At 50.8% G+C, this 23,792-nt stretch overlaps 1 protein-coding gene across 1 annotated transcript in view; it reads right to left on the bottom strand.

The window, feature by feature from the left end:
• Positions 1-22,891, bottom strand: part of LRRN2 (leucine rich repeat neuronal 2) — a 70,693-nt gene extending 47,802 nt beyond the window's left edge. The window contains exon 1 of the mRNA XM_007988795.3: positions 22,394-22,891. The gene's annotated coding sequence lies outside the window, so the exon portion shown is untranslated. The remainder of the gene's footprint in view (positions 1-22,393) is intronic.
• Positions 22,892-23,792: the final 901 nt, after the last annotated feature.

Genomic DNA, 23,792 nt, shown 5'->3' with positions numbered 1-23,792 from the left:
AGAAAAAAAAAGGCCTCAGAAGGGAAATGGAGACCCAGAAAGCTTTGGTGAGCAGCTCGAGATTACACGGGACATGGAGACCAGAATTCATGTTTCCTCAAATAGTTCATTTCCAGAGGCCTTTTAGGCTATTCTATCATCTGCCCTCTGTCTGCCTCAGGGGCTCTCCCCTCCATCCCCCATTTGGACCATCAACTGATGCCAATGGCACCAAGGAAGCATCAACTGATACTGGGCAGAAGGGCAGAGCAGTGGCCCCTGGGAGTCTTCATGGCTCCTCTGGCAGAAAGTACCTGGAGGCATCAGCTCACGGACCTGGAGCATATCAGCAAGGGTACAGGTAGGAACAGGGATAAACCGTACCAGATCATCACCCTGGCACTACTCATGAGAAACTTTCCCAGCCATTCTACTTGGTTGACCTGGCCAGGAAGGAGTTAACACACAACATGTGAGGAGTACACTGAGTAGGGAGCTATGTTCTGGGGTGAACTGTGGGTATCTGGGTCCATTTAATGCACCAAGTCTTCAAATAGTGGCAGCCATCACAGGCTCTCCTGTCTGCTTGTGCCTGCACATGGGGATCTTTCACTCGGTGGCTTCTCCCTAGCAAACATTTTTAGCCCATCCTGGTTTCTCCTCACTGCCCTCTCTACCGTGGGAAATGCAACCACATTGTCCAAGTCAGACCTAATTAGACCAGCAAATTGGTGGCACCCAAGTCATCACAGCACACTCCAAGCACAAGAGGAAATGCTGTGTAGGTTATCCTGTGAGCTGCTTGTTGTGTCTGTTTGTGTTTCCTTGGATTATCCCTTCTCTGCTCCCTGCCTTCCATCACCTCACTAATGGAGAGGCAGGTTGCAGTCCCCCACAGGCCAGCATTCATCTTCCCAGTCTGACCCTCTCGGAGGCTATTACGCTGCTGTTGCAAGATCGACGAGGGGAGAAAAATGAAAGCAGTGCACAGGGAGCAATGGAGGGCAAATGGGACTCTTTTAGAACTGGATCCATTGATACATCAGGCCAAGGAGAAATGACCACAAGCTCTGAAAAATGGAGAGCTCCCCCAGACAGCAAAGCCAGCGGAGTGGGCTTCGCCACTGGGCTGCCCACAGGAAGCGGCCAGGCTGGTGGGGGAAGTAGAGTGTTTCTCTGCAGAAGACTGGGCAGCCCAGGTCCCACAAAATGAGGTGAAGGTTACTGAGGTCATTGTGGCCCTTGCCTCAAATAAAAAATTAGAAATCCTCCCCACCCAGCTCTGTTCCTCTCCCCGCAAAGCATTGCGGAAGACAACACTGAAGCCGCCAGTCCTATTATGCATTCATGATTCCAGCTTCAACCAATCCTCTCTACTGCAATCCCTTTATTCCTCCCCTGCAGCTGCCCCGGCACCTCTGCACAGTCCTTTTCTGGATCTGCCCCTCACCGTGCTCCCATCTGCACCTCGTCCTCAGAACAGATTGCCTTGCCTGACCTCCTGAGGCCGATGGAGATGGAGATCGTGATGTAACCCCCTTTGCCCTCCATCACTGTGCCTCCCACACCTCTGTGCAGCTCGTTCACTCTCTCTCCCTTCACTCTGACTTAAGGGAAGAGGAATTTTTAAAACCAACCTCATCCCTTCCCACCTCCTCAGGAAACTCACTCCTTTGCTTACCCTCTCTCCACCTTTAAAAATAACAATAGAAACGCCTCTTTCACCTGTGATTCCTTCTAAGCACAGACCCTTCTTGCATAAGCCCCTGTGAGTTAATTTTCAATCCCACAGCTCTTCTCAATCCAACAGCATTTCTGCAGCTTTCAGCCTCGGGGGAGCTCCTGATGGGATCATCTGCCATGCTACCAACTTCCTTCTTGGAACTCCCTCCCCATCTTCTGTGCCTGCCTTGTGCCCATTCTCCTTCTGGAGTCAGGTCTCTGCCATTCGGCAGGCCCATCCTCCACTCCCCATTACGATCCCTCTTTACAGCCAGCCTCATCTGGTCTTTCATTACACTCTGCAGTAGCCTGATGGTCAGCTCTTAAATCCCATTCAGTTCCCTAAAGTGCCAAAGTTCCCCATGAGTCCCTAGAACAGTGTCCTAAATCAGACACGTCACCCTCTCTACCCCAATACTGGCCCCACTTCCTCACCAGTTCATCCTCCCCAACAGTCCATTTTGTCTTCCCAGGTGAGGTTCCATTCTCTTTAGGAAGATAATGCTTCAACTCTTCCTTTGAATTGCCCCTAACTTGGATCACAGATGAACATGAAAGAAAAAGAAAGACAAAATTTTTAAAAAGAACTGCCCCTAACAACAGAGTGATCATGCGTTCCCTGGGGGTCTGAAGGCACGATCCCACATGGCCCGCCGAAAGGCCAAAACTACTTTAAAGTCTCATTTTTCATTTTTATTTTTTCGAAGACAGGTTCTCCTTCTGTCACCCAGGCTGGTCTTGAAATCCTGGGCTCTAAGTGATCCTCACACCTCCGCCTTCCAAAGCACTGGGATTACAGGTGTGAGCACCCCCATAGCTGGCCTCTAATTGCTTTGGGGGTGAGTCGACATCATTAGTAGTTCCTTGAGGGCAAGGCCCACGGTTTTACCCTTTTTATCTGTCCCTCCTACTTGTGGCCTTAATTGGCCAAAACCATGGGTTCCCCTTAAGGCCACAGGGCACTCTCTGTGAAAGGCCACCCTGGAGACTCCACTTATCTCCAATGTGTCCCTGGAGGCTGGGGTTGGCTCTCTTGTCACCTCACTCTTCAAAGGGACAGTGGGAGTTGCTCAAGCAAGCCCATCTCCTGGGCGCTGTGCCCAGGACAGAGACTAGTCCAACTTGTGGTTCCTTTCCAATCACTTAATCACATTTGGCTCTTCACACCTGAGGTTGAAGACTTCCAACAGCTCCACAAATCCTCTGCAATTAAACCTCCTGAGACCCCCGCTGAGTGAAAATAACTCACCGCTTCCACAAGCAAAAACACCCCAGTAGACTTTTTAGCTTAGCATGGACACTTTCGGAACCCAACCAATTGTTTCTGCAGACTGCATCGGCACAGCCTGACCCAGCACCTGCTGGGAGGGCGGTGGTAGGGGAAGAAGCAGGAGTTGGAAGGGTTGCTTTGCATTTTGATAAAATGAGCAAACTGCAAATTAGATGCAAAATACTATGAAAAGATGGCATATATTAATTTGAAACCAAAAGCTCTGGGCATTTTAGGCAATAAAATGCCAGCCCTGTATGTGATCATATTTACTGCCCCAATTTTCCTTTCCTGATATTCTAAGTAAAACGGAAAGTGTACGCTATTGAGAGGGACATATTCCTCTCCTGTGAATGTCTAGGCATAGGAATAAGTTGGTCATGATGCTAGTTATGTAAATATAAACGCCATCTCATCCACATCCTCGCTGGCAAACATTTATTGAGTACCTACTATGTGTAAAACACCATGCTAGGTGTTAAGCAAAGAGTATAAAGTACCCTCATTCAGTTGAGCTCGTACAATAAACATCTATTAGGTGCTTATTGCCAAACATTAAGTGCCACTTGCTAGTCATGTGATCCTGGGCCAGTTAGCGTTCTCATTTGCAAAACGAGGTAATGCCAATGTCCTCCAGTGGGTGGATGGTTACATAATTGTGGCATATCCCTATCATGGAATACTACAAAAAAGAACAAACTACTGATATAGGCAACTACTCGATGAACTTCAAGGAAATTATGCTGAATACAAAAAAAGCCACCGGGTGCGGTGGCTCAAGCGTGTAATCCCAGCACTTTGAGAGGCTGAGGCAGATGGATCACTTTAGGTCAGGAGTTTGAGACCAGCCTGGTCAACATGGTGAAACCCAGTCTCTACTAAAAATACAAAAAATTAGCCAGGCGTGGTGGCCCGCACCTGTAATCCCAGCTACTCGGGAGGCTGAGGCAGGAGAATTGCTTGAACCTGGGAGGCAGAGGTTGCAGTGAGCCGAGATCGTGCCACTGCACTCCAGCCTGGACGCCAGAGTGAAACTCTGTCTCCAAAAAAAAAAAGCCAACAACAAAAAATTACAGACTCAGTGTTCCCATTTATATAACAACTGCGAAACAACATAATTATAGAGATGAAGAATAGCTGAGTGGCTGACACAGTGCGAGATGTGGTAGCATGGCTATACAGGGGCAGCACAAGGGAGTCCTGTGATGGTGCAGTTACGTAGGTTGATTGTGGCGGATTTACACAAAACCAGGCACGCACAAAGGAGTGCATGTATAACTGGTGAAATTCAGATAAACTCTATGGGTTATACCAATGTCAATTTCCTTGTTTTGACACTACACTGTAATTAGGCAAGATGTTGGTGCTGGGGGATGCCGGATGAAGGGTACTGTGGACTTCCCTGCACATTTCTTTGCATCTCCAGTTAATCTATACTTTTTTTAAAAAAAATTTAAAAACAATTTAAAAATAGGGTGCAAAACATACATCATATGGTTATTCTGAGGATTCAATGAGTTAATATAAAGCACTTAAATAGCATCTAGTACATAGTAAACCTTCAATGTATGTTGTGATTTTATTACTACTACATGCGGGACACTGGGAGTTGCCCATATAAATAGCTCCCAGTCTCTGTTTTTGAGGAGTTGCTAATCCAGCAGAAGAGAAAGACCCAGCAAAGAGAGACTTTTAATAGAATGTGCTGAATGTGCTCTGTTCATGGGAGGAGTTCTCAGGGCTTTAGGGAGGGTTTCCTGGAAAAGATGCCACTAGAGCTGAGTAGTGAAGTCTGGTAAGAGTCAGCCAGGAGAGGAGACTATGAAGGGCACCCAGGCAGAAGGAACAGTCCAAGAAAAGCTCAGAGGTGTGAAGCTGCGTGAGATGGCTGAGCAACTGGGGACCACTGGTTTAACTTGGGCATCTGGGAGGCAGTGAGGGGTGGAGGAAGAGGCTGGCAAAGTAGGCGGAAGCCATGCCAGGGAGGGTGTGCATGTCTCAAGAGCTCGCATGTTATCCTCCTGGAGTCTGTGGTGGGGAGCCACTGTCTTCTCTCAGCTTTGACCATCCTCGTTCCTTACTCTGTGGACTCTCTGGGCACTCCTGTTCCAGAGTACTCCATTCCTGGCATGGAATGAATCCCCATAGACCTGTGAAGATCTGAGAAAAGCAAGAGGCCAGTGCTGGCCCCACCAAGCCAACTTGGTCTGCTCCAAACCAAACTGCACATGACATTCTAGACCCACCTTTTTCCCAGCCCCTGTGGGTGGTGGTGGTTGTTTGTGGTGCCACTCCTCCTTCCACTACTGTGGATAATTTGAACTTGCAGCAATCTCTTTTCTATAAAGCACAGATATGCAGCAGTAGAGACAGCATGGAAGGGCTGGGTGCAGTGACTCATGCCTGTAATCCCAGCACTTTGGGAGACTGAGGCAGGCAGATCATTTGAGGTCAGGAGTTCGAGACCAGCCTGGCCAACATGGTGAAACCCGATCTCTACTAAAAATACAAATATTAGCCGGGTGTGGTGGTGCGTGCCTGTGAACCCAGCTAATTGGGAGGCTGAGCTAGGAGAATCGCTTGAACCCGGGAGACGGAGGTTGCAGTGAGCCAAGATCACGCCATTGCACTCCAGCCTGGGTGACAGAGTGAGATTCTGTCTCAAAAAAGGGCAAGAAAGTGGGGCCTGAGTATCAGGCTCAAGTCTAGCTCTTCACTGATCAGCTGTGTGACTGTGGGCAACCACCACTCCTCTCTGGGCTGCAGTTTGCTTCACTGTGAAACAGGTGATCATAATACACACCCCAGCTTCCTCATGGGTGTAGCTCTAAGGAAAAAGAAAAAATCAAACACCATAATATATGTGAAAGAGTTTTGTAGGTTGTAAATAGTTTTTCTTCATGTTTTTGAGACAGGGTCTCACTCTGTTGCACAGGCTGGAGTGCAGTGGTGCTACCCTAGCTCACTGCAGCGTTGACCTCCAGGGCTTAAGCACACCTCCTGCCTCAGTCTCCCAAGTAGCTGGAACTACAGGCGCTGGCCACCACACCTGGCTACTTTTTAAATCTTTCGTAGAGATGGGGGTCTCACTATGTTGCCCAGGCTGGTCTTGAACTCCTGGCCTCAAGTGATCCTCCCACCTCAGCCTCCTCAGAGTTCTGGGATTATAGGCATGAGCCACTGCACCTGACTGTAAATAGCTTTTCACATGTAAAAGATTAATGCTATTTCTGAAAAATCTATTCGTGAGGAGGAGCCTACCTTGGAAACTCAAAGTGAATGACTTTTGAATCTTTGGTTGAGAAAGGACAGGGAAGGGAAGGGAGCAGGAGCATGGTCTTCTGGTCTACCAATGCCACACACAAAGAATAGCTTTCCTTTTGGACTTTTTCATGGATTCTTTTTGTATTTAAAGACTTCTCATGGATGAATTCACTCTCCCAAGATTTTCTGGAAAAGCCAAATCTGTGCCAGGTACCAATGATAACAATAATACAATGGATAGGGTCTCTACCCTCATAGGGTCACAGCCTAGTGGCAGAGATGGACATTTCTCTAATAAGCACCTAACTGTATAATTAGATGTAATTATGTGTGTTATGAAGAAAGCATACAGGACATTGTGTTTAACTGGGGCCTGGTAAAATTCTGAAGGTATAGGGATGCTTTTTTAAGGAAGGGCTACTTGAGCTGACATCTGCAGGGTAACTAGTATTTAGGGAGCAGAAGTAAGGGATGGGAAGAGTGATTAAGGGCCAGGAAACAGCACATGTGAAGGCCATGAGGCCAAAAGGAGCTCAGCAGTCAAAGAGCTGAAAAAGGCCAGGATGCAGAGTGCAGAGCGTGAGGGAGGGGAGTGGGGATGCTGCAGTGCAGGCACGGGTCAGATACCACAAGAGACCATCCCACTGGTCATCCTAAAGAGCACGGGAATCACTTAAGAGTTTTGAGAGTACAACAGAATGTGACTAGGTCAGATTTGTGTCCTTAAAAGGTCATTCCAGCAGCAATTCAGAGACCCAATTACTAAAGCCAGGGAACATTTTTTTCGTTCTCAGAAGCATTTCCACTCTCTCTCTATATTTTTTTTGACACTTTCTTTTCCCTTGGCTTCTCTGACAATTGGAGATTCAAGAGTGGATACAACCATAACAATGAGAAGATGATTCCACAGCCTGGAGAAGAGGCAAAGTCAGTCTGAACTAGTGTGGAGGCTGTGGAGATGGGGAGGAGTGGAGTGGATGGACCCAGGTGCTTTTTAGGAGGTAGACAGGGCCTGGTGATGGGCTGGATGTAAGCGGTGGAGAAAATGGAAGAGATGACAGTGACTCCCAGTTGATGGCGTGCAGAACTGAGGTTTGAGGTTATGCCATTCACAAAACAGGCAGCACTGGAGGAGGATCAGGCAGCGGGTGAGAAGGCAGTGGGAGATGTAGCAGGAGAATCACGACTCTGGCTTTCAGTATGTTAAGTCTGAGGTTTCTTGAGACATCTGACTTAGTCAACTAGGCAGGTGAATATAAGGATAAGGGGCTCAGAAGAAAAGACACCGACTAGGAAGCTGGGTGTCATCTGCATGTGGATGACAACGGAAGCCATTCATGTGGCTGAGATGGCCCAGGGACAGAGTATCCAATCAGAAGAGAACACCTTGAGCCAGACCATAAGGAACACCAACATTTAAAGATCAAGACGGGAAGGATGAGTCAGCAAAGACGACTCAGGAGTACCAGAGAAGCCAAGAATGTGGGGTCAGAGAAGCCAAGGGAAAAGAAAGTGTCAAAAAAAAAAAAAAAAAAAAAAAGAGTGGAAAATGCTTCTGAGAAGTAAAAAATGTTCCCTTGCTTTAGCAATCTGGAGAGCTGCTTCAGCAGAGTGATGGGGGAGGAAGCCAGACTGAAGCAGGGCTGGGGAAGGAGTGGGTGGCGCAGAGATGGAGAATGCTGCTGCAGCCAACCCTTTCAGACATTTGGCTTGTACAGAGAAGAGAGACAGTGTGGTGGCAGCAAGTGGAGTCGGGCTTCAGGAAGGTTTTTGTTGTTGTTTTGCTTGTTGAAGGCATGAGAAACTTGAGCATGGTGAGGAAGGCTGTTTCTAAGAAGGCAGAGGAGAGGATCTAGAACATGGGTGGTGGAAGAACTGGCCTGTGATGGCCATGCTGCGGCCTCTGCAGACACAGGAGGGAAGGAGGAGAGGACTGGCCCAGAGGCAGGTAGTTTGTGGGTTTGGTGGGGACAAGTTGGGGAGTTTTGCCTGGTGACTTCTCTCTCTCTGTGAAGTGGGAGGTGAGGTCCTCAGCTAAGCATGAGGGTGGAGGCGGAGGTTCGGGAAGGAAGGTGTGAAATAGTCATTGTGGAGAGTGAGGGGAGAGAGAACCAGAGGAATGTGGTAGGAACACCAGGCACTTTTGAAGAGCAAGTTGGGTTGGTGATGGTGAGTTTGTAGAAGTAACAATCTGTTTCATGTGTGTATGTGTGTGTGTGTGTGTGTGTGTATGTGTGTGTCCCAGCAGGTCCACATTCCTGAATGCAGGTAGAAAGAAGCAGATAGAGCAATTAATCCAGAACTGGGACTTGGCCAAACTGGGACAATAAAAAGACAGAGGCTCAAGAGAGTTCAGGATATTGGCAGGAGGATTCTTAAAAATAATGGACCATGGACTCTACCTGGACTCAGAGAAGGGAAGGCAGAGGAAGGTAATGGACGGTAAAAAGAAAAAAAGCAGAGGTGCCAATGGAGCAAAGGTCCCAAGGAGGTTAAAGAGTGGGGGTGTCATACAGCCCTCCCACTGCTAAATTTGACTGACTAAAAAAAAAGTGGTGATGTGAGAGTCCTTGGACAAGCAAGCTGGGAGACCAAAAGGTGTAGAAGATGGTGACCAGAAAGCTGGGTACTCTGCTAGGTAATTTTCAGGGGATGGCAAGATACAGAGTATGAACTTGCAAGTGAGTGGCTGAGATAGGTGAGCCCCTGAGGGTCTGGGTTAGAAGAAGCTGTCTGCGTTGTCACTAATCTCACCCAGGATGATGGACAGACACAGACTTGGGAAGGGAGAAGGTCTATGGGCACATGCCAGAGGCTTTCCTGAATGAAGAGGGTGGCTAGTGAGAATAAAGGTGGGTGGGGAGGATGTTGCCTTATTTTGCGAGGTTTGGAGAATAATGGTGTCTCAGAGACATTACATTCTCTTGCACATGAAGTAGGCCCTCCAGGGTGAAAGATCAGGAAAAATAGTGGAAGAAGGAGTCTTGAGGTAGTAGATATAGCACAAAGCCAGAAGTTAGGAGCTTTCTGTCTAGTCCCAAGGGCACTAATATGCTCTGTGATCTCAAGTCCTTCCCCCTCCCCAATGCTTAAGTTTCTCATAGATAAAAATACACTGGGAGAACCGGCTAAGGTAGAGCTTTCCAAGTGGTGTTAGGGAGCAACAAATGGGTACAGGTGTGCTGAGATCATGACCCCTTAGCCCTTAGGTCAGTTGGTCCCTGAGCCATTATCACTGGGTTTGTGTGCTACAACGTGAATGAGGACGGCGAGAAAGCAGTGGGACAGACGCTCTCCAAGGCCCCAGCTATCTCTGACGTTCTGTTTGCACATCTCTGTCGCGCCGTCTTGGAGGAGGCTGCAGGGAGGTTGATAGAAGAACAGACAGACTCCTGCTGCAGGCAGAAGTCCATCTGCTGGCAGAGATAGAAGCCAAGTTTCCTAGCTCCCTCTTGCTCTCCTTCCCTCCCTCCCAGCACTAGTTGAGGGAGCTGTGATCTGCTCAGATGCCCAGGTGAGAGCAGGTGCACCTTGCTCCCCTTCCAGCTGATAGTTGGGTGGTCACCGGCCCCCTCAAGCCTCAGCAGCAGCTTGTAAAAGTGAAGGAGTGACCACCCACTGGTTCCATCAATCATCCACTTCATCCAGCTCTAAAAACAGACTCACCATTTCTGAGAAACTGGGCAGTGTATCTCACTGCACACCACCCAGACAGAGCCTTCACAATGCAGATCTTTCTCTTAGGGCCAGCCACTTCTCAGAAGTCCATGTAAGATCCACCTACACGGTTGACCGAGGGCCACCCCCTCTCTGCTACTAGCCTTCCTAGGGGCCCTCCCTCTCCGTCAAATGATATATGCTTAGAGAATGCACCAGCAACTTAAATTCACCCTAATCATAAAACACCGGGAAACACCCACTTGGCCCTGTACTTTGAACACAGATGTTCAATAAACATTTACTGAACTAAATGAAGACTATTCTCAAATATTTAAAAAATACCCTACCAAGTCTATCAGAATTATTTAAATTATCCATCACATTATTCCTGTTTATTTGGGTAGATAATTAAAAGATGACTTTTAAAATTCTTTAATATTTATTGGTACTTGCTGTGTGCCAAGCATTTTACAAGCATGAGCCAGTTTCCTTCTCACAACACTGTGAACTGGGTATGTTAAACCCATTTTATAGATAAGTGAAATGAGGCTCAAAGAGAGACTGAGACATGTCCAAGGTCATAGAGCTGGGAAGCAGAAGTCATAGGATTCTAACCCAGATGGATCCAGCTTTCAAGAGGGTGCTCTTTTCAGCACATCAGGCTGCCTCCCACAAATGTACAACAGATCGCAGCATCAAGAGTGACCTAAAGAGACAGAGGCAGCAAAGTAGTATGCAGGAAGACTGCAGCCACACAGCAAATCTGAGGCTTCCCACTGCCTTGCCCTGGGGAAATCGTTTTGAGGTTGGCTAAGCTTTGCCAAAGAAAAGTGGAGAGGGGACTGGCCCCTGCTCCTCTAGGCCCCTGTGATTGCTAGACTGGTTCTCCCCTCCCTGCTTTCCCCCACTACCCACGTGATCTGGCATTTCATTCAGGGCTGCCCTGCTTGGTTGTCTGAGTGTGTGAGAGGCCTAGAAGCAGCAAGGATCTGTCCTTGGATACTCTACTCCCACCTCTCTCCCCATAGGACCAAGCGACTCCTGGGCCCAGGTACCCCTTTGTTCTCAGGGCCCACGAGACAGATAGGAGAGTGGTGGAAAACATGAGTGGTCTGACCTGCCATGTTTGAACGTGGCTGTCACCCCCCATGCCTGCCAGAATCTACCTGACAGGTGAGCAGCTGTGCACCACATCTGTCTGTCCATCTGTCTCCCTCTCAGGGGCCTGCAGAGAGCCAATACTCCTCAGGGAGGGGCGGCCCTGGACCTGAAGCAGCTCCCTTACTTTGGATGTTACTCAGCAGGGACTAGGAAGGGTGGAGCAGGATAAGTGTGCCTCTGTCCCCATCCAAAACCCGACCCCCGCCCCGCCAACTGCCAAGTCCCCCTCACTGCCTCCCCTCCCCTCCTCACTACTCTCCTAGCTCTTCCTGCCAAGCTCTGCAAATTACCACACATGCCAATAAGTCATTAGAAACCAGAACGGCAAATGTGGGGTTGCCATGGAGACCAACACCAGGGAGCTGGCAGCCCTGGGGGCCGGCCGGTGGCTCAGGTATGCTTCAGGGAGAGCTGGGAAGGTCAAAATGCCTGGCAGAGGGTATATGCACTACTAGGGCGCTGATTTTAGGCAACGCTCTGCCTCTGCCTGCTTTTCCTCTGCCTTCCCTCCCACGGCCCTGGGTCCTGCCCACCTGCAGCTTGTTATGGGTGATAAATGCTGCATAGGCTTCACGAGGGCAGGTGCAGCCGGGGCCAGTGGGCTGGGTCCTCTCCCTTCCCAGAGCTGTGTCTCTACCCAGAGCAGGTGGCTGTGAGAAAGCCCACCTGGGGACCAGTTCCAGGACAAATAATACAGACAGATCTGAGCAACCTGGGCTGGCTGCAGATGTTTGGAGAAAGCTGAGGGCAGGGAGGGGCTGAGGTCAGGACTGGAACTCAGAGCTGCTCATCTTCCTGCACCGGTGCTCACGTCGCCTCTGCCCAGTTCTTAGCACAGTGCTTGGGCCTTTATATGCACACTTTTGCTGAACATGTAAAAACATACACATACAATTGTTGTAACGGATGAGTTCATGAGAGAATTCACGTAAGCATCTGGGATTTCTGACAAAACAGGAGTGGACCGTGGGTTGCAGTCCCAGCTCATCCACTAACTCAGCGTGACCGCACACAAAACCACTCCTTCCTGGGCCTCGATTTCATTGTCTGGAGAATAAGCAGGTTGCATTTCAGACACAGTGTATTTCAAACCAGGTTCCTTGGAGCCACCAAGTTATGAAGCAATCCCTCCAGGGTGGCTGGGAGGTCAGAAGGAGGCCAACTGGGTTCTGATCCACCACTTGGCTTTTGCCTTGTATTTAGTTTCCTGATGCTGCTGTGAGCAAAGGACCGCAAACTTAGTGGCTAAAAACAACACAGACATATTCTCTTATAGTTCTGGAGGCCAGAAGTCCAAAATGGGTCACCCTGGCTTCAAGCTAGGTGTCGGTAGGGTTGTGTTTCTTTCTGGAGGCTGGAGGGGAGACTGTTTCCTGGACTATCCCAGCTTCTTAGACAGGGATCTAGAGGCTGCCCACAGGCCCTGGCCCATGGCCCCTTCCATCTTCAACACCAGCACTGGCAGGTCCAGCCTTTCACACATGGCATTACCCGGATGCTGACTTCTGCCTCCCTCTTCCACCTTTAAAGGACCCATGTGATTACACTGGACCCACCCAGATAATCCAGGATAATTTATTCTTAAGTCAGATATCAGCAATCTTCTTTCTCCCTCGTCATGGAACATAACATATTCACAGGTTCTAGGGATTAGTACATGGACATCTTAGGGGGCCCATTATTCTGCCTACCATACATTGAAAAATGGATTAACTTCTATAAATGAAAGCCACAGAACCAGAGGGCTTCCTGTTGCCATCAGTTCTGAAGCACTATGACCTAGGCTCTTCTCCTTTTCTCCATGGGGGATATGCAGAGGAGCTCTGGGTCTGCCCATCAGAGGTGAATGTTGGCAGGCTAGGCTGTTTTGTGGGCTGTGCAGAGAGATGGGTCTCTATGCCCACCAGCAAAGAGGTCTCTGGGGAGTAAAGAATAAGGACTGTTTTAGGGGATTGGCCCTGTCTCAGCTTCCTCACCTCCATTCCCTATATACCCCAAAATTCAGATGACCCTGCAGTTGTCTGCTCATTTTTATTTCCATGCGAGGTTACATGGAGCAATGTGTGTGTGTGTGTGTGTGTACCCACCGATGCACACTTTACCTGTTGTAAAAAGCATGCCAATCTAACAGTCATAAAGGTGAGATAACATCTTGTCTTTCCACACTTTGACCTTCAACACCATCCTCTTCCAAGATTCATGAATGGTCCCAGATTGTTTAGAACAAATTCTAGAAACAGTAGCTAAGCTCAGAAAGCATAGGGTCTTAGACCTTTCTGAGCTTAGGTACTGTTTCTGCTAGCAACTTTCAGGCCCATAATGCTCAACTCTCGCCTCTGCAGGTGAGACAGGCTCTTTCTTGCCTGTGGGGGAGATGGTGGCCTCTCATTCTTCCATACAGCATAACCTCTGTTCTCATCTCCACAAGACACCCTCTGCCAACTGCTTGGGACCCAGTAGAAATCAATAACTCTTATGGGCAAGGCGCCCCGGGCAGTAATCACAGCCCCGCAGTTTTATGATTGTATGCAAATTACTCACCTCTCTCGGACTTATTTTCTTCCCTCAGTATAAACTGGCAGCTCATTCCCATTCCCACTTCTACCATATGTCCCAGGGGATCCCGGAAAAGAAATGTGATAAGGTAGGGGACGCTGTTCTCTAGAGGAGTGGCCCTGGGGAAATTGAGAAAAGAAACTAACATTTATTGAGCTTCTACTTTGTAGCAGGTACTTGACACAGATTTGCTCATTTAATGTGGTAGTTGAGAATCAGGGCTCCGGAGTCAGAAAGATTTGGGGGCTGAATTCTGGCTCTGCCACTTGCTGGCTGTGCATGGCCTCCAGGCTTTAGTGTCCTCAACTGCAAAATGGGGGAAAATAATACCTACTTCACAGCGTTATGTGGATGAAATGAGATAAATGCAGTGAAGCTTCAGGTACTTCATAAGCACTCAATAATGTTAGCTCTTACTATTATTAACAACCCTAGGAAGTGGATATTATTAACTCAGATTTATAGATGAGGAAACTGAGGCTCAGAGCAGTTAAGTAAGATGCCCAAGGGAAGGTGGCTAGGGACCGTGAATTCTGACCCAACGCCAACTGATTCCACTTCCTCTGGATTGTGAGCCATAAGGACAAAAGCCTCAGGCTCAGCTTCTGCGTCTTCCAGGGGGTTGCGCTGGGGTACCGCGGATGTGCCCCCCTTTCTCAGGCTCCGAGGACCTAGAGGAGGGGAGAAGTCTGTCTAGTAGTGGATTGCTTTGCCTATGGGTCTTTGGCTCCTGCATTTAGACTGGGGGCTGGAGGCAGGAAGGACAGCATCTCCCCCCACCGTGTCTTGGGTGGGTGAGGGCACTACCAATGGATCCTAGTCTGCTCCACTCTGGTGATCTCTCTCTATACTTCAGAGGTGAGCTCACACCCCCAGGATCCAGGGAGAGGACACACTCACCCCTCATGGGGGACGAAGTTTGCTCATCTTGGTGCAATTTTATTTCCAGTTCATGATATCTGGAACAACCAGGAATGTTACAGGAGTAACCTACCCAACAGGGGCCCACCCAGGCAGTGAAAGGAAGGGAGAAGAGAAGCTGCTGGAGCCTGGGTAGATACATGGAGCCTAAGGGAATTCCAGAGAACATGGCTCCAGACACCAGTGAACTAAGAGGCCGAGATTTCCAGCGTGCAGACCTGGGACAATGGCCGGAGGTGGAAATGGGACTCCCTGAAGCCAGAGGACTTCCAAGATCAGAGATCATCTGGTCTTGGGCAGGAGAAGGCAAGGACACTAGATAATGGATTTCCTTCTGGAAAGGGTGGCTTTCCATGTCTCTGGAGAGAGTACAGGGGGCATCGGAAACCCAGGTGGGAAGCAGGGACTGCTCAGAGACAGAAGACCCTGCCCTTGCAAGCTGCCACGTGGGCTGCCTTACTCCCACTCAGTGCCCTCCCCTCCAGCGGCGCCACCCTTCTCTCCTCTCACCCTGCCAGCTCCAAGTTCTCTGTGCAAGAATCCTTCCCACTGCAGAGTCGAACCTACTCCATTTTCCAAGCCTAAATCAGCCGCGCCCCCCTGAGGAAGCGTTCCCTATATAACTCCCACACAGAGCTCACAGTTCCGATAACATTTATAGTCTAAATCACACAGTTTAGCACTCGGTTTTAAATACTGTCTGGTATTATTCCCTCATTATTTCATGTGAGTATAAGTTCTGCCTCCCCAGCTGATCAGTAGGTTTCCTTATCAGTAAAGACTGTGTCCTGTACTTTTTTATTTCCTTCCCAACCTCACACCCCACACTGCCTAGGACAGTGCTCAGAGAATCCTTGGTGGGGATGTACTGATTGGCTGAAACAGCTCCAGTGACTGCGGAGGGCAACCAGGCAGCACTTACTGACTAGCTGCTGAGGGAAATGCTGGAATGGATGGCTGACGATCAGGGGTGTTAAAAAGTCAAATCATGCCGCTCCAGGCCCCAAACCTGCAAGAGCCCATCTGAGGAAAAATCCGAGGAAAAATCCCCCTCCTCACCAGCTCCAGAACTCTCCCAGAGCTAGCCTCCTTCTGACCCTCTGACTTTATCTCCTGCAACTCTGTGCTCACCACATTCCAGCCACGCCATCCTCCATGCCACCTCCCACTCTCCAGGCATGGCCCTGCCTCCCTGCCCTTGCACTTGCTGTCCCCTCTGCCCAGCTTGCCCCTACTGCGGTGCCCCCTCTCATCTCTCCTCAGATGTCACCTTCTCAGTGAGGTCTCTGCAGCCACCCTGCACAAGATGACAAACTCCCCCTCTCCCAACTGACCTCCCCATTTCCCTTCCCTGTTTTTTCTCTTTAGCATTTACCAGATTCCAATATGCCATTTCCTTTATAAGTTTATTTTACTGCATCCCCAGACAATAAACTAAAAGCTCCTGAAGGGCAGAGGTCTGTCTGGTTGTTCACTGCTGTCTGCCCTAAGTGCCTGGCTACATGCTTCACAAATACTTGCTGAACGAAGAGACTCCAGCCCCACCCCATGTCTGAGATGGCTGAGGCGTGGTGGCACTCAGAGATGGGCAGCGGACAGGATGATTCTGCAGGTCCCCTCGCAATGTAGATTCCACCTTTCAACCCCTGGGCCCAATTCTGGGCAGGCACTTTCTCAAGCTTGAGGCCGGAAGCTGTCTGAGCCCCAGCAGAAGGCAGGGGAAGAGGAGTGGTGACAGCCAGGCAGGGTGAAGTGTCAGATTCTCTCTTTCCTCTTTCCTCCTACACAGCTTTTAAATGTCTTGCTTCCCACCAGCTGCCCCTCTGTGGTCATTCCCCCTTCTGGGCATCACCACCTTTGCCCTCCCAGGCCAAAGACAGACACTTTCACCAACCACATTTGAATGCTTATGCTGAGAACATTTTAGAGAGCAAAGTAACCTTTGCTGCCTTTCTTTTCTCTTCCTCCTTTTTCCTTCCCCCTGAAAAGATGAGATAGGACAGACCCATTCCTCCTGGGGAACTCAGGCTTGTTGCCTAATAATCACTGCCCTGCCCCCTTCTTCCATATGTTTTTCCCTGAAGAACCTGCCTTGTGAGATGTTTGTAAATAGAAACAATTGTACGTGTTTTTCCTGAAACACACGAGTCTGCCTTGTTAGAGATATCCCACCAACAGCACAAATCACAAGCCTTCCCCATCTCTCTCCACCTTATCTGGGGTCTGGGCCCCATTCTCACGTCTCCCAGCGAGCCACCCTTGCATTGGTTCCCACCATGTGTCCATGGGCACTGACTCTTAAGGTCCAGCTTCTCTGAGGCTAGTGGCTCCATGTGGCCCCGAGACACTTAGCTGAGACAGAAGGAAACAATGTTGGATCTTAAGTATCACACCCTGCAGGAGCAGCAGGAAAAAAAAGGTCACAGAGACCCTCTCTGAAGATCCCAAAAAGGAGAAAGGCAGCCACTGGCTGGGACAGGGCTGGCTTAGGGAACTTCTTCCTGGAGGGAGGGAAGGAGGAGAATGGGCTGGATGACCCAGAGCACCCTCCAGGCCCAAGGAACACCAGATTCGGGGGTGGTGAAGAAGCAGGAGGAGTCCTAAAGTCAGAGAGAAGGGCTAACTCCCTCCCTTGGATCTTTCCTAGCTATACGTCCTTGAACAAGTCTGAGTCTGTTTCTTGGCTTTTAAGGTTAGGGATAGATAATGAGAGTTAACTACCTATCCAATAGGGGTATTTTTGAAAACTTAATGGGATAATGCAGGTAAAGCAGTTGGCGCAGTGCCTGGCACATAGTAAATGCTCAGTAAATGCTAGGTATCATAATTAGTGTTATTATCATGTGAGAGGTAGAAGCTGAGAAACAGTTATTGCCCCAGGAACCCTATGCCTGCGCTTTATCTTGGAACTCACTTCGGGTCCATCAAATGCTGAGCAGCAGGGAAGGTGTGGGTGGAAGAAACACACAGAAAAAAACTGAATTCCAAACCAAACCTGGTTAAACTCACCTCCTAAAAGGCAGCGCCCTCAGACCAAGGCGTCTTCCAGGTCCCTAGGAAGTGCCAGAAGGCAGAGTGCAAGGCCTAGCAGCCCTGGGTTTGGAGCAGACTCTGCTTGATGAGGGCTTAGAATGTGCAGGAGACCAAGGTCATGAGACTAAACCCCAGCAGGGATGCACCAGGTCCCCTGCACCAAAACATGTGGGGATGTTCTGGGCGACCAGTCAGCCCACTGGAAGCCCAGCTCCCAGCACTGGAGACAAAGAGGCTGAGGGGGACGTGTCAGTGGTGATGGTGACATCCACAAAGAGCAATCAACACATACACACCCCGGTATCTTTTCATACACAATGCCTGTGCCCCAAATACCCTCATCACCAGTGTCCCCAGACCCACCATCTCTGCCTGGTAGTTTCCTTTTCAAGCCTTGGCCCAAATATCACATCCTTTGGCAACCCTTTCCTAATCTGCAAACAGCAAACAGAGAGTCACTTTTTTTTTTTTTTTAAAGACAGAATCTTGCTCTGTTGCCCAGGCTGGAGTGCAGTGGTGTGATCTCGGCTCACTGCAACCTCTGCCACCTGGGTTCAAGTGATTCTCCCACCTCAGCCTCCCGAGTAGCTGGGATTACAGGCATGCACCACCACACCCGGCTAATCTTTGTATTTTTAGCAGAGATGGGGTTTCACCATTTTGCCCAGGCTGGTCTTGAACTCTTCACCTCAAGTGATCTACCTGCTTCAGCCTCCCTAGGATTATAGGAGTGAACCGCCACGCCTGGCTAAGAGTCACCTTTTTATCTACTTATCCTATAGTCCAACACTTGTTTCATTATTGTCTATGGGACTGACTCCTCCATCTAATAATAATAACAATAATAATACTACTTACATGGCACTTACTATATATACCACATACTGTTCTAAGCTCATTACATGTATCACCTCATGTAGTCCTCATGACTTTATGAAGTAGGTACTTTTATTATCCCATTTATAGATGAGGAAACTGAGACAAAGAGAGGTTACGTGACTTGCTCAATGTCACCCAGCTAGAAGTGGTGAAGCCTGGATTTGAACTCCAGCGGTGTGTCTCTAGAATCTCTACTCTTACGGTGAACTCCTTGAAGGCAGGGACATCTAATCTGTCTCTTTGTCCCCTGCACCTAGCACAGAGCCAAGCACACAGTAGGTACTTAGAAAAGATGGGTTGACTGAATAAGCAAATGCCTGATTGAGGCTAACTTGGTGAAATTTCAGCCTCTGAGCTGTAGGCCAGGGAGACCCAGGCCCCGCACCGGAAAGTAATAGATAAAGGCATCTTTCTGACTCGTCCTCTCTCAGCAATCTAATCACATGCTGCTGTCTGTCTTTTTTGCATATCTCTTGTCTTCTGTTTTGTTTTGTTGTCTTTTTTAGCTACTTCATTTTTGTCAAAAGTGTTTTTTGTTTCTCAGTTTATCTTCTGCCTTTGTCTTCCTTCTCTTCTGTTCCTTGGTCACTCTCCCCATTCCTGCCCCATTCCAGCCTCCAACCATTGTCCTTGCCCTTCCCTGGAGTCCTTGTGGGCTTGAAAGCTTCCGGTCCCCATCCTTTGTCTTGGAGCTTTTATAAAGAGTCCAAGCCATATAGATTAAGAACACAAGTGACACTTATTCATTAGACGGGCCGTAGACCAAGCTTCTATATCCTGACCCTGAATCAATTCTACCTGAATGCAGGTGGGGTGTGGGCTGAGGGACTGCCTGCCTACAACTTGTCACATACCTGTGTAGGATCACACAGTATCCTACACAGGTCAAACGTCATTGCCCTCCCTGTCTCCTCATTCAGGGTCCCAGTTCCTCTAGGAAGCCTTCCTTGATCACTTAAGAAAGCTTATTCACACAACCGTTCAGCAAATCCTTATACATATTAATAGTCTAACTGGGAGATAAGGCCCCATGAAAAGGTAGGTTATAATGTAAGCGTTAGTGTAAGTGTACAAGTTACCAGATGTCACAGATACCATAGGGCCAAATGAACTGCAGATATAAGTGATTTCAAAATGGAGATCTATATGACACGGAGCAAGTGGTTTCTCTTCTCCAGGCCTCAATTTCCTTGGCTAGAAAACAGGGGATGGTAATGCAGACATCAGAAGGTTGTCAGCAGGACTGAGCAGAATAACTTTTGTAATGTTCCTCACATAGACTGGTGCATAGTAGGTATTCAATAATAAATTTGATTCCTTCCCCCTTCTCTATCTGAAGCACCAGCCTTCTACTCAGCCCTGGGCTGCCAGATAAATGGTGAGATGTGACCTGGTCCATCCTTTTGGGTCAGAAAAGTATCTTAAGGACAGGATGACTTAAGCGGTACCTGGCACTTTAGAGGTCACTCAGTGTGATAATTCACTAGCATTGTTCATGTTCCTCACCTCTGCCCCCTCAAGCTGTGGGTCTTTGAACGAGCCTGGCAGGAACAGAGCTAATCAGCCGGCAAGTCCAGATACAAGTGTGGTCAGCCTGAGACATAGAGGTTTGTTTACCGCTGTATCTTCAGCTTCTAAAATCATGAGAGGCACACAGTAGGTGCTCAATAAATAGTTGTTGAACGAGTAACATTTTTAAAAAAGCAATGGAGTTTCCTTTTCCTTTCAAATAAACAACATAAGGGTGTGGGGAGTAGGAGGGGCAGGTGAGTAAATGACAGGGTGCAAGGGACACCAGGGCCAGGTGAATGCAGCTGCCAGGCCCACCAGCCCAGGCTCCTCTGCAAAAGGGATGCAGCAAAGCCAACAGTGCGTGTGCTCCCACCAGCAGGATGAGCGGGAGTGCGTGCACGCCTGGCTTATGGTTTAAGCTGCAGTTTACAGGAGAAGCGGGGCAAAGGTGGAGACAGAGACTGGGAAAAAATGGAGATATCTGGGGAAGAACGAGGAGGGTAAGAGAAGAGGAAGAGCAGTGTGAGGGGGAAAAGGGAAGTCAAGAGTGTTAGAGGAGGAAAGTGAAGAGCGAAGGAGAGGAGGATGAGGGGGAGGAGGAAGAGGGGAGGCACAGGAAAGAGGATTCGGAGTGGGGAAGAACTGTGTTGAATTAGAGAGGGAACCTGCTGTACTAGCCTGGGTGGAATTAGCAGATCTCTGAGTTCTTACTGCCGCTCGCGCTTGGTGTCTCCCTGGAAGGAGACTGCATTAGGGAGAGGGTGTGGATTTCGGGGTGTTCCTAGGTGCCAGACCCTGGGCAGATCTCAGTCTCCCAGGCACTGAGGCCTTTAGTTCCATCCTTTGCAAATAATGAGGTTCCATCCCAGGTCCAGAGAGAGCCCTCCGCAAGAAGGAGAAGTCTGAGTCAGCCCAGGGGAAAGAAGGCGGCCTAGGAGGCTCAGACCCCTAGCTCTGCCCTTCTCTTTCCATCATTTCGCCACAACAGCACCCGGCCAGGAAAGTGGGTCAGGCCACCCACATGTGACTTTTTCTGGTAGCAACAGGGCCCAAAGGCAAGGGAACTCCAGTGCCTAGAACAGAGCCCAACCCCACTCTCCATGCCCAGTGCTCTTTTTTGGAGGGAGCTTTAAGAAGCAGTGGGCAATGGGAGGAGCTCCTGGCCTTCTTATTCAGGGACAAAACGCTGGGCCAGAGCCCATCCTAGACTGGCAGGAAAGGGGGGCATGGAGCCTGCTATCGGCCTGGGTGCATAGGGAGACCTAGATCTTCCCCTTTGATAGTGACCAAGCTGGCAGGAAGCCACCTCTACTGCCCTGACCTAGGGAGGCTGTTCTCCCCACCACCCTAGGTCCTGGGGTTCTCATGCAGAGGGCCTGTCAGTACATCTCTGGCAACTGAGCGCTGTGCCCAGCCCACCCCCTCCAACCCTGCCAGTCGCCCAATTAGAAGCTGCGTTGGCTCCAACAGATGGGAGCTGCGGCAGCCTGAGGAACAGAGCACAAAGCCCAGCTGACATTTTCCTTCCTGTTCGTTTGGGTGGGGGAGGAAGGGTAGGGAGCACAGTACTACCCCCAGGGCCCCTCCCCAGGGTCCGGGTCTCCTGCACCTGTTTAGCTTCTCTGCTTGGCCCCAGATGGAGCTCAGTTCCCCCCTCACCCCGCGGCTCCTCGCCGGTTGGGCAGCCAGAGCCTGCGCCACCCTTTGCCAGCAGGACAGACAGCCCACCTGTGGCTGGCCAGCCCATCCTGTCTCCTTGGTGTTGTGGTGGGCTCAGAACCACCCTTCCGTTTCCGCTTCCCCCTGCCCGAGTCCCCAGGCTGAGCCCCAGGCCGGCCCATCCCCCACCCCAAATGTCCCATCCCAGGCTGCGGTCGGACCCCAGCCGGCCGGCCCGGGAGGAGCCTAGCTCCTGGTTCCAGATACTTCAGACAGACCCAAGGCCACCTTGTCCCTCCGCACAGACTCCCGAGCTCCAAGGTGGAGAAAGTCCCCAGGCTCTGGAGCGCTTCCAGCCTGCCGCCGGTGTCACGCCCTCCCTAACCTCGCTGCCACCTCTCGGCTCCTCGACATCTCCAGGGCCCCGCTCTACCCAGCAACAGTTTGCGGGGAGGTTCTGGTCTCTCCGGGCGAAGGCCAAGGCGCCCCCTTCCTGGCCGCTTCTGGGCATTCTCCAACCCTCCGTCCCTCTCCCCCTCGGCCGCCTCCCTCTCCCAAGTCGCCGGCTCCCCTGCAGGCGTCTCGGCGGAGGGCAGCGGCCGGCCCTCCCCCGGCCCCCACCCAGGTCAGGCGGCGCTGCGGTGCCGGGGCAGGAGCAGGGAGCCCTGAGGTGGCTGCTCCCGCCGCGTCCCCCTTGGCCATGCCAGCGACTTCGGTGTCCACGACTCCCCGGCCGCGGCGGCGCTGCCCAGGTCAGCCCCGAAGCCGCACACTCACCCGGTGGGCGCCGTCCGCAGTCCGCCGCCCGCGCCGCCTCGCTCCGCTCGCCTTCCGACCGGGGTCGGGCTGGGGACGCTGGTCCGCGACCTCCCGCCGCGCGCGCCGTCTGCACAGGCCCGGGAGGCTCGGCGGGTGCCCTCCCCAACGTGGAGTTATCCTGGGAGCGGCTCCGGGGCCCAGCCGGTGAGGGCGATGGCAGAATTCCAATCCGTCCCCACCCCCTCTCCGCGCCCTGGGCGCGTCGTGGCCAGAGGCTGGCGGGCGAGAGCCGGGCGCTCCTTAAGAGCGCCGAGCGTTTGCAGGTGCCCGGAACAGGCCCTCGCGGCGCCCGGCACCCCCTCCACGCGCGCCCCTCCTCCCGGCTTCGCGCTTGCCCTCCTCACTCGCTTCGCCGCCGCTCTCCCAACCTCCCCAGCCCACTCCGGTCGCCTCCTCCCAGTCTGCATGCCACGCCAACCCCCTTCAGTCCCGCTGCCATTTTAACTCCTGAGTGGCCACAGGCCCCCTCTACCTAACGCGCACACGCCCGGGAGGAAGGAGTTGGGTGGGGCCAGACGCTAAAGCTTGAGCTGTCCTTGTGGCTAGAGGCACAAGGCTTGACTGAGAGAAGGGGCACAGCCCTTGGGTCCGGGAAGAGAAGGGTTGGCTTCTCTCATACTGCCTCGGACTCTCTTGCAAAGGCCAGGAGGACAAATGGGGAATTCAGCAGCTTTGTGAGGACAGGTGCAGCTCAGTCACAGCATTCACCTAAGATCACGTTTTTGCTTTGCATGGTGCTACCCTCCCGAAGTTAACAGTGGACTAAGGAGAGTAGTGGGGTGGGTGAGAATTGTGTCACTGGGCCCAGGCACCTCTCACCCTAAAGAATGAAGTGGAAGACCCCTTTAGTTGTCATGTTTTTCCAGCATTGCATCCTGAGCCGGGCAGCTGTAGCATTCTAGAAGATTCCATCCTAGCTCTCAATGAAGGAGGTCAATTTCAGTCAGGAACCGGCAGGCCCAGTCAGGGGTTTGGCTTCAGGGTTCCCCACTCTGCCAGCTAGACATCATGAAGACTGGGGAAGGAAAGCAAGAAGGTGCCTAAGGTGAGTGCTAGGCTGCTGGCTACTGCCTGGTGGTTTAGAAAAGCTGAGTGACTGCCACTAGTGGGGGCTTAGGACAATGGGGCTCCTGCTGGGACAAAGGCCCAATGCCCAACGCCCATGCCTTGGTGGAGCCTTCAGCCTGGACCACTCAGAACAGTCATCACAAACTCAGCTCCATGGCAGGCCACACCCTATTGATGGGTCTGAACCAGAGCCTGCAGAACCAACAACAGAAGAGTGGATGAGGTGGAGCCCAAGGTATGGAGTCCTGTGAGGAGTGGCTTCCCTGGGCTGCCTGCCATCATCCAGTGC

Source organism: Chlorocebus sabaeus, chromosome 25 (assembly GCF_047675955.1).
Source record: "Chlorocebus sabaeus isolate Y175 chromosome 25, mChlSab1.0.hap1, whole genome shotgun sequence".
Taxonomy (NCBI): domain Eukaryota; kingdom Metazoa; phylum Chordata; class Mammalia; order Primates; family Cercopithecidae; genus Chlorocebus; species Chlorocebus sabaeus.
The sequence above is the reverse complement of the archived record's forward strand: the minus strand, read 5'-3'. Positions and strand labels throughout refer to the sequence as shown.